This window comes from Rhamphochromis longiceps, linkage group LG4, assembly GCF_057381845.1.
Source record: "Rhamphochromis longiceps isolate RC_006_pf linkage group LG4, R_longiceps_female_GT1.1, whole genome shotgun sequence".
Classification (NCBI taxonomy): Eukaryota; Metazoa; Chordata; class Actinopteri; order Cichliformes; family Cichlidae; genus Rhamphochromis; species Rhamphochromis longiceps.
This window is the reverse complement of record NC_140560.1, coordinates 22168988-22179249: the sequence shown is the minus strand read 5'-3', so window position 1 is coordinate 22179249 and position 10262 is coordinate 22168988. Positions and strand designations below refer to the sequence as shown.

The following is a 10262-nucleotide window of genomic DNA, read 5'->3' as shown; positions in this document are numbered from 1 at the left end:
GACTGGAACACATTTACAGCAACAAGAAACAACGCCACCATAACCACAAGTCATGAACTAAGAAGCTCCAACGGGGCATTCTTTTAAATTTTCTTACACTTACAAAGTGCTTTAAAATTTTTTTATCTAAACTACCTTAAGATGTCGTCCAGGTCCTCCCCCAGGGCCTCCACTTTAATCAGCAAACTGTGATAAGAGAGACTGGCTTTACAACACTGCATCGTTTATTTGGGATTTGAGTTGATTTATGGAATTTTGAACGCAATCAATGCTTTTCTGCGGCCCAGCGTTAGCATTGATGTCCACTAGATGGCCCCCTCCACCGACAGAAGGAAGGTTGCTGCTGGGACTCACTTCTGATCCAACCACAGATATATGCAACAAACTTACTGCAGTGTAACCGGAAGATCAGTCGATTTTAGTGTGCGGGTTATATCAGATGAAAGATGAACCGGCTGGGCAAAAATCCAAAAAAGGACGCACGTGGACGGTTTCTCTTGATATAATCACATCAATCCAGTAGGTGGCAGCCTATTCAAGCTAATATAATCAGATTAAAGGAACCCAAATTTAGACGGATCTCCTCAGTGCCAGAAATGCTGTACACGTAGTGGACTTGATCCAGGGGTAGGCTGAGCTCTCTGTTTTTTTTTTTTTTTTTTTTTGTTTCTTTGTTTCTTTGTTTGGTTTTTAACTTGCTGGTTAATGTAACAAACAAACAAAAAACAAAACAAAACATGGCGTCTATGAGGGGATAAAGCTGGGTTTTTTAACCGTTTTGGAGCCCTTGTGTTTTAATCATCTGATCAGGTTCTCAGCTGTAGGCAGCTCTTTATCAGAGAGACTTGATGCTGTTTGCGGAGGGAAATCCGCGTCTTGTGGGCATACTGCAACGCCGTGACGCAACTCGCACTCTCCTGCTGCATCACTATAAAATATGAATCACCAGTGTGCCGACGATCGGGTCCTGATTTGGGTGTAAATATCATGTAATTGGTGAGGAAGGAGGGGGGTGTGGCGCAAAGTATCGGCCATTCACTAAAATCAGTACAAGCCCGGAGCTGGTGCACTCGTGCACAGGGAGCCAGGTTTGATCGCTGTGGCGCTGTCTGTGTGCTCGGACTCCGGCTGGGTTCTCAGGCCAGCCAGCCTTCGGCAGCCATCCCCGCCGTGCCCCGTCCCTCCGCAGGCTCCGGGCTGCAGATAAAAGCGCTCCACGCAGGGACTCGCATCGCGTTACGCAGCTTCAAAGCCTGGATGCAGGGCGAGCCAGTGGCCTGGGGATGATGATGCGATGCCCACGGTGTGATTAAAGGTGCGTTTGGGGTTTGTCTTCTTGTCACTTCGCTCTCGGTATCACCTGTTCGGCCCATGGATGCGTTACAGTCAGACATAAACCAGCGCAGAGCTGAAGCCGAGACGTGCGGAGGACAAAAGGACGGATGGAGCTGTAGGTGCCGTACCTTATAAATATTCCTGGTATGTTAAAGGAGGAAAAAAAATGTTGATTTCTTTATAGAGCAGCCACACTTTCTACAGCTCTCAGGATGCTTCAGTTTTATCAGAGCACACTGAGAACTGTGGCGATGTCTCAGTGGTTGGACCATGTTGTAAGTCGCAGCTAGTAGATGAGACGGGTTTATAGGAAGTGGCTGTGTCTGCTGGCAGGTGACAGATGCATCAGCTGAGGCTCCTTATCCATGAAGCCTGCTGTGAGCTGCACAGGTCTGCATGGGTAGCTTCTCTCACTCTGGGCTCTGCTTTTAGATCAGGCCACAGCATCAGATCCACACACAGCAGTAGATCTCTCGTGTTTTGATCATTGTGTAACTTTAGGACAGCTTTATGTCAGGAATGGATCATAGCAGGTCTGTAATGACACTGCTTTTCTTTGTGGGGGGTGCGGTCTGTGTCCAGTGTCCACATCTGAACCAGTTCCTTATGAGCTGGAGGTTGACTTATTAAAAGTGTGTACAGTCTTCCAGGAAAGAGACCGATGAGGGACTGATGGACACATTTGAACCTGACAGTCCTTTTCCACTGTTTTCCCAGGTACGTCAGCATCGTGATCCATGGCTGTGCTGTGTGTGTCCGAGCAGATTGTGATCCGAGAGAAGATTGAATGCCTCTAAAATCTCAAGGTAAGACACCCCCTCCCTTCTTTGACCTTGTGTGTGTGTGTGTGTGTGTGTGTTTGTGTATATCTGTGAGTTAGTTGCGTTCAAATTGATCCATGGCCTTGAGCGCCGCTCCCTGCCTCACTTTTCTTCTCCTTAATTGTCTCCTTCATCTCGACTTCTATTACTCAGTACCAAACATCTATCTCATTAGCGTAAAAGCACATTTCCCTGTTTGAAAGCATACGTGGAATTTCACTTGTGTACATTTTATACATGCACACACTCTGTGTTTAGGACACAAACATCTGTGACGTGTTTTTCTGCATGACAGGGGTTAATAACTTTTCATAGGCTTAATTAGACAAATTGCTTTGGGGGTGGAAGCAAACAGGGGCAGCTGAACCATCTCAATAAGCTGTTGTTTTTTACTACAATATGAGCTAAAAACAGGTTTTCCCAGCTCTGTGAGGCCGAAGAATTGGATGCAATTGGACGGGTCTGCTGTGTTTCTATGTTTATGTTTGCTCGCTGCAGGCCGTGAACTTTCATGGTTCAGCTGCAGTTTACCTTTAGTTTAAACTTAAAATAAATTCAGCTCCAGGCCGTCTGACAAGCTGTCTCTGAGTCAGCAGTTGACCCCTCTGACGGGGGTCAGCATGCGTGATGTGTTAGTCCTGTTAACACTTATGGATGTATCCTGTACTGTTCAAAAGAACAGTCGTCTGCACGTTTATTGTGTTGTTGTACTTTCTGCGTCCTGGGGAAAGAGTACGATCAGTGAGAAATAAAGAAATATGAAAACAATGGAATATGCATGCTCTATGGGAATAATAAGAGGAAGGTTATAGACAAAGCCAGTGTGGTTTACTATGTATTTATGTTACAGTACCTATGAGAAGCAGTTTGTCTATTCAGGTATAATGTCAGTGCATTCTGGCAAGTTTTGGGAAGTAAAGTTGTCTTTGTTAGCCTTAACTTCCCACTTTGACCATTTTATAGCTGGTGTCATACTAATGTGCCTTATAGCTCTTTCACTTTCATCTCCCTGTTTTGTTTACCAAGCAGGTGCAGGCTGAAAGCATATACGATAATGGGCAGTGCAACTCTAACAAACGTTCCTGATGACGGTGTAAGAGACTCACAGGCATTAATTTGGTTTTAACTGCTCTTGATTGGCTGCTAGACTAAAAACATTCTTCATATAGCTTTGATCAGAGGCCTTTATGTTGTAGCATTTATTGATATTTTAGACCGTGGTGTGTTGTTAACTTTGTGGCAGCAGTTACTTTAATGACGAGAGAGGTTGTGTCCTACATGCTGTATTGTGATGGGGAAGCATTTATGCAGACCGTAAGGCTACAGTTATGGTTATTTTAAATACGATCTTTGAAATTAAGGTTTTGCTAAAAATAAAATATGCATTCAATTTTGTTAGGTGCACCATGCTACTACAAGGCTGAACCCTGTTTTGTCTTCTGACCTGGCATCATTCATCATGATGTAGATTCAAAAAGGTGCTGGAAACGTTCCTCTGAGATATTTTGGTCCATATTGACATGACAGCGTCACGCAGCTGCTGGTGAACAGGCTAGAAGCATGGCAAGAAAATATCCCCCACACCATTACACCACCACCACCTGAAGCATGGATACAAAGCACGGTCGATCAGAGTTTTAATGTAGTTTACACCGAGTGTTGCAGCAGTGTTTTCCACTCTTCTATTGACCAATTGGTGAGCCTGTGTGAATTGTAGCGTCTGTTTCCTGTTCTTAACTCACAGGTGTGGCAGTTGTGTTGGTGTAGCCCATCTGCTTCAAGGTTTAACGTGTAGTGTATTCAGAGATGCTCTTCTGCATACCTTGTTTGCTGTTGCCTTCCTTCAGCTCAAAGCATCACTCTCTGCAAACCCTTGAGATGGTTGTGTGGGAAAATCTCACCAGATCAGCCGTTTCTGAAATTCTCAGACCAGCCTGTTTGGCACAGAGAACCATGTGATATTCAAAGTCACTTAAATCACCGGTCTCCACGATCCTGATGCTCATTTGAACTTGGGGACACTCATATGGACCCTGCTACTCAAGGTAACCATATTGTTGCAGGCATTTAGTGATCTCAGAGAAAAGACTCCCATAAACTAGTATTCATTATTGGCTTCCTCTTTAATAACCTCTGTGTGTGTGCCTCCTGCAGCTTGGGCATGTAAAGTGTGTCTTCTAGAGCAAACATATGTATTTATAGATGTTCGTTTTAACAAAATGTCTGAATTGCTCCTCCCTGACACAATCCTTTTTTAATCTTTATGTCATTGTTCCTCTTTTGTTTCACCTAATGATAAACATTTACCATATTCGGGGAAGATATTAATGTTTCACAGTGAAGATCATGTAATGTTTGCAGGGAACAACAGTAAGCTATATGATTCTCACTCTGCAGTGTAAGCAGATGAGTGGTGGGGTTGGAAACGTCAGGTTATGTAAAAGTCATGCCTCTGCAAAGTGTTTGTATGTATAGTCATTTCTCAGCACCAACTGTTTACTGCAGTGTGAGCAGCGTTTTTAGCAGTATATGCAGTCAAATGGAAGTCACCGGCGGACTTTTAAGGATAGATCAGGAGCAGTGACAAACTATTTCTTCGCCCTCTTTGGCACCCCACCAGGTGGTGACACCTTAGGCAACTTTCATACATGGCATGAGCCAAAACTGTCCCCAGCACGACTTGATTGCAACCGAGTGCGATCAAATTCCTGCAGCCAGGTTCCAAAATAGTTCACAATTATTCTTCAAGTAATATTCAAATGTTAAATTTCCTCACTTCAAATGCACCTCTGTGGTTTGACGTGTGGAGAAGAAAATGCAAATTAGCAACTGATAAGTTCTACAGAAATTTGCGTTTCCTCTTGTGGACTAATTTAAAATTAAACTGTCATCAACTGACTGTAAAACTTTCTGTCTTCCTTCCTCTCTCTTTATTTATATAAATTACAATTTTATAAAAGCACTCACTGACAAAGCAACATACTGGGCTGCACAATGATTTACTGCAGCTGGAAAAATAATTCACTCTGGCGAAGATGCATGAATTTCTCTTTGCACTAAACAAGAGCGAGAGTAATGGATGGTGCTTTCGTCTTGTCGTAACTATCTTGACAAACAGGAAGTTCGATTTAGAGAGAAAGGAGGAAGTCTGTGTTGGTTCGATCACACAGAGAGATTTTACCACACGGAAAACACACTTGATATTGCCACACTGCGCTCGTCATGAAAGCCCTGTATATGTCCGGCCTGGAAATTGCAGTGCAGTTTTAAAGTGTAGGGTCTCACATATACACCTGGACTTTACCCGTAACTGTTAATTGTTCATGACCTGCTTGAAACATGAGTTTGTAACTTGTGTTTGACATGGCATGTCATGAGCTAAGGACCGTCCCGGTGATGTTCCATATTTTTTATATACACCATTCATTCATGGTTCAAAAACGAGGAGGCTGTAATCTGTTCCTTCATTACTGTGAACACAGGCATTGTAGTTTGCTTTGACTCAACCCCGCTTAACTTTAAATACTCACTTCACATCACCAAATGTGTATTAATCCAGGGCTGAAAATAATCCCCAACAAATACTGTCTAATGACAGTTTGCTAAAAGCACTTTGTCATTTCCGCATGAAGTTATGACATGATCGTATCTGCAGTGGTCTGGTTTTTCTTTCACGCAATCTTCGCAGAACATGGCTCAACTTATTACAGGTGGATTTTTGAGAGATTTCTCGTGTCAAGCCTGATTTTAAACTGCCTGTGACAGCACAATGTAATGGCTGAATTGTGGGTGTCCTACTTAAGAATGAGAAATGGAGCTTTTCAGCTGCTGACAACTCATGAGGGTATTGCAGGCTCTCATTACCGCCACTATTGTTGAGTGTGTGTCTGATCACACGCTCAACAAGCTAGATATAGGGGGGAAAAAATGGCACATTTCAACACGAAGAACCATTGTTTGAAAACCGCCCCCTGTTATTTTATGTCATTAATATGCTAATGAGCCCCTGTGTCGAAGCCTCTATTGTGCGCCACTTCACTGTCAAAAATGAGCCGCAAAGAAAGGAGATTAGATATTTCGAGCTGTTTATTGGGCTGGAATCGTTTAATGATGCTGGTTTTGCAGGCTGTGTTGATACTGTGGGTCTACTTGGTAAATATTGAATAAAAACATAGATGTGAATGTAATTTAAATAGTTCTTGACAATGACAATAACAATAAATAAATAAATACTAAAAATACTAAATACTAAATGCCCTGAAGGCTTGCAGCAACTTTAAGGAGCAATCCATGAATAGAAATTCAAAATCTAGGTTGCTTCCCTACATTTAGGCCTCTTTAATGCTGGCAGTTTGTCCTGTCCCCGTGAACAGAATATTACAGAAATATCTTAAAGGAACAATGGATTTGGGAGATCACGATCACAAGCCTTGCCAGGCTTCAAGCTATGCGCTTGTAGCTGAGCCAAGCTAGTTCTGACCAATAACAACCTTCCTACTGGCCAGCAAGATTACACAGCTATGGTCCTGCCTGCTTAAGGTTTTCCATTACATCATTTCAATAAGCTTTTGCCTCACCCTTTAAATCTGCCCAGGTTTAGATTAATTTTTCACCAAGATCTTGAGTTGATGATTGGAGACTCAGACTGCTGCCTATTCCTCTGCACATCCCCAAAGATTCATAATGGGATTGAGGTCTGTACTCTGTGGTGGCCAATTATGTGTCTGCAGGGAATGGAAAAAAATCCATTGATGGAAAAACTTGGTCATCCATTTGCAATGGAAGACTCATACCTGCTTGTTTAGTTAAATCCATGTGGTGCCATTTTTTTTTTTTTTTGCCAGGCTGAAGGCCTGTTAGGCCTGTGCATTGGCTAGTTTCTGTACTTTTAGACAAAAGCTGCAACCATTAAGTTTGCAAATGTTATTGCTTAAATTTGTTTTGCTGCTCAGCTAATAGCAAACGGCAAATGTCCACTAATCAAGGTAAGCTTAAGCAGGAATTACATTTCCCACGTCCACTAGGGTTCACTCAGATTTCATCATCAGATGGTTAGCGTAAGGATCCGTACAGACGTCCGTGTGCCTGCCTGTTTTTTGGGACCACGTAGACTAGTCCACAGAGAATTTACATTACAGTGCAACTATGCATGTGCCCCAGGCAGTGGACTTCAAGTGGAGGTAAAAAGAAAAATAACAGGATGAGCACTCAACAGTCAGGTTTCCAGCTGTCCATGTCCACAGTGGAGTATTATCTAAGCTTAAATCATTAATGGCTGTATAGTGAGTGAAGGTAAATGTGATGTGTGGTGCCCCTCCAATGATTCCCAGTCAGCAGATAGCATTAAGTGGGTGGATAGCTCTACATTAATTAGGTAAAATATTAGATTGAATGGATGTGTTTTCTGAATTCCTGCCTAGCATATCAAAAAGAGCATGCTCAACTTTCCATATTGGTCCTGGCACATCAAGTTAGGACAAGTAGTCACTTGGACTCAAGTGTCCACATAGGAAAAAATACACACTTATGTGGTAGCTAGAAACTGTAGAAAGTCAGTGACATTTGGGGATTTCAAGCAACAACCAGTGGGCAGGTCCCCAAATGAAACATTTCTTAACTTTAAGGTTAAGAGACAGGGTGGCCCACTAATTGCCAGCTGCACTTTCACTTGTCGCCCAATGTGGGACGTTCACACATGAAGCAATTCTCTTGTTTGCATTGCTTTATCGCCAATGGTCGGTTGTGAGCAGAAATTCCAGGAAACCTTTGCCTAGGTAACTTTTTAATCTATTTGCCATCTTATCACATGTCAATCATCTGTTTGCTTGTTGAAGTTGTCAAATGTTACTGACTCTCTGTGGTCTCTGGTAACCAAATCAGCACAAATCACCTCCCTTAACGCCCACTCGCATCCTGATTCTTCTGACCTGAGTGGGGCTTGGTTTCAAGCTCCTTAGACTCCGGTGTAGACGCAGCTCTTAATTTTTGTCAGCTTCAAGGTGACCAACTGAAGAGACTACCAATAAGAAAGATGAAGAGAGAAGCTGAACATGAATGGTTGTGCCTGTCCAGGATGTACCCTGCTTCTTGGCCTAAGACGCCGGGGATTGGCTTCAACTCCCCTGTGACCCTGAACTGAATAAGCAGTTAAGAAAATGGATGCACATTTTATACTGTGACATTTTAGCACTCAGGAACACATTTCACTTTTGATCTGATACTTTAGTAAGTTGGGAAGTGTTTGCTACCTACAATATATTATATAAGTCTGACAGACGATTCATACTGCAGTATGAATCGTTGGTGGAAGGTGTGCAACCTGAAGGCTGTAATATTAGTGTCTATTTCTGTCCTACTTTTTTTCAAATCTAATTTCCTTGTGTGATTTTCAGTTACTAAATGTGTGAAACCTAACAAAAACTGGCACTGTATCTACTGCTCTCAGCCACAAACAGCAGCACTACTGTTTAATGTTTCAGCAATATAGACGACTTATTTGTGACAGTCATCTTTATCCACAGAGACACACATTTTTCTGTCTTTTTTTTCTGCCCCTCACGTCTCCCCCTATTCCCTCCGTTTCTCTATTCATCGTGTAATTGGATGGATTATGACTAATGCCAAATCCTCCAGCTGTTTTCGGGTCATCAAGCAGCTTTTACATGGATTATAAATAACTTAATATGTTTGTATTGGATGCCTGCATGTTTGTGTGCGTTCAGTCAGGATTGCACGTTCGTTTGCCTTTTGATCTGTCAAATTGGGTAAGACGCTGCCAGATTTGGATATCTATCCCAAATCTGTTCTTTATCGAAGCGAAGCGTCAAACCAGCTATTTGAACAAATCAGCTGCTTGTAATGTTGGTAACAGGCACATGTTCATCTCAACACTCAAAGAGAACATTAAAGTTGGCTTAAGTTGTCAGGAGAAAGTTTATTGATGTTGACAACCATAATCAGAGTTTATTAATTGATCGGGGACATTCGCATCTTAGGCAACACAATCCCCAAAATGACCAATTGATGTGCATCACATTCTCTTTTTCACATATCTCAGAAGTTTTACATCTGAGATCTGGGTTTTGTCGTTTCTTTTTCTTGTTCTGTGGCTTTGTACCCACACATCCTACACACGCGCACACACACACTGAACACAGTTCGCTGACAGCTTTGTGCTAACAAACCCTCCACACCACACACTCCTCAGAGCGCACCATTACAGAGCGAGAAGAAGCTGCCCTCCCTAACAAAAGGATGCAGACACGAGTGCAGAGCAAGATGAAAGCTTCTCGGTTGGCATGGCAACCACCCGATCATCTGCCGCACGGCGAGGTTGGATGTTTGACGTGTCGATGGTGCATTCTGGGTTAGAGAGACAGAGGACGAGAGGGAGAGGTGAAGAAAACTGGTTTGATCCAGCTCAGTTGAGCGTGTGCTCTTTATCTGGCTTGGCTTTTATTTTATTGTTGTTTTACGTCTTTCTTTAAGAGAGAGCTGCATGATTCAGCTCACCATCAAACCGCTCCTCAGTGTTTCCTCTGAGCTCAACTGGAGCTCATCAAACTACCAGCTCGTGTACTGTCAGACCCTGGAGGTGGACTGTGTTAAGCTCTGTGTGCTTGTGTGTTTTATATGAGAATGTTACACAGCAAGTGTTGTTGTTGTGCAAACGTGCTGGTCTAACAGGCTGAGTGTGAGACAGGCAGTGGTGATCACTGCTGATGTGAATGCCCAAAAATAGTCAGTAAAACTGAATGTGACATGTCCGTTATGTCCATGTCCACACTCAGGTTTAACATTACAAAGGTGTGATGCAAAAGTGGGGGGTACAGTATCAAAAGGACGTTTCGCTTTTGCATTTGGGGGCTATTTAACTTGCATAACGTGTCTTATTTTAGACTTTTGCAAAGAAAATGTTCAAAAATGTCTTTATTTTAAAATACTGTCTTGTCTGTTGACATACATTTACCGTTACACTTTGCTAGTACTGGGCTGGACCCCCCTTTTTCCATAAATTCGTAGATTTTACAAGGTGCTAGAAACGTTCCTGTGAGATTTTGGTCCATTTTGACATGAGAACATCATATAGTTGCTGCAGATTTGTCG

General features: G+C 42.7%; 1 protein-coding gene across 6 annotated transcripts in view; it reads left to right on the top strand.

Annotated features, from left to right (window-relative positions):
* Positions 1 to 388: 388 nt before the first annotated feature.
* The window catches only part of tex2 (testis expressed 2), a 31823-nt gene continuing 21949 nt past the window's right edge, over positions 389 to 10262 (top strand). Inside the window, exons 1-2 of one of the 6 annotated variants that reach the window (XM_085403814.1) lie at positions 389 to 519; positions 2053 to 2141. The gene's annotated coding sequence lies outside the window, so the exon portion shown is untranslated. Of the gene's footprint in view, positions 520 to 578; positions 628 to 659; positions 1316 to 1348; positions 1480 to 1747; positions 1869 to 2052; positions 2142 to 10262 lie in introns of those variants that run through there. The other 5 variants (XM_085403816.1, XM_085403813.1, XM_085403815.1 and 2 more) reach the window with 5 other exon arrangements.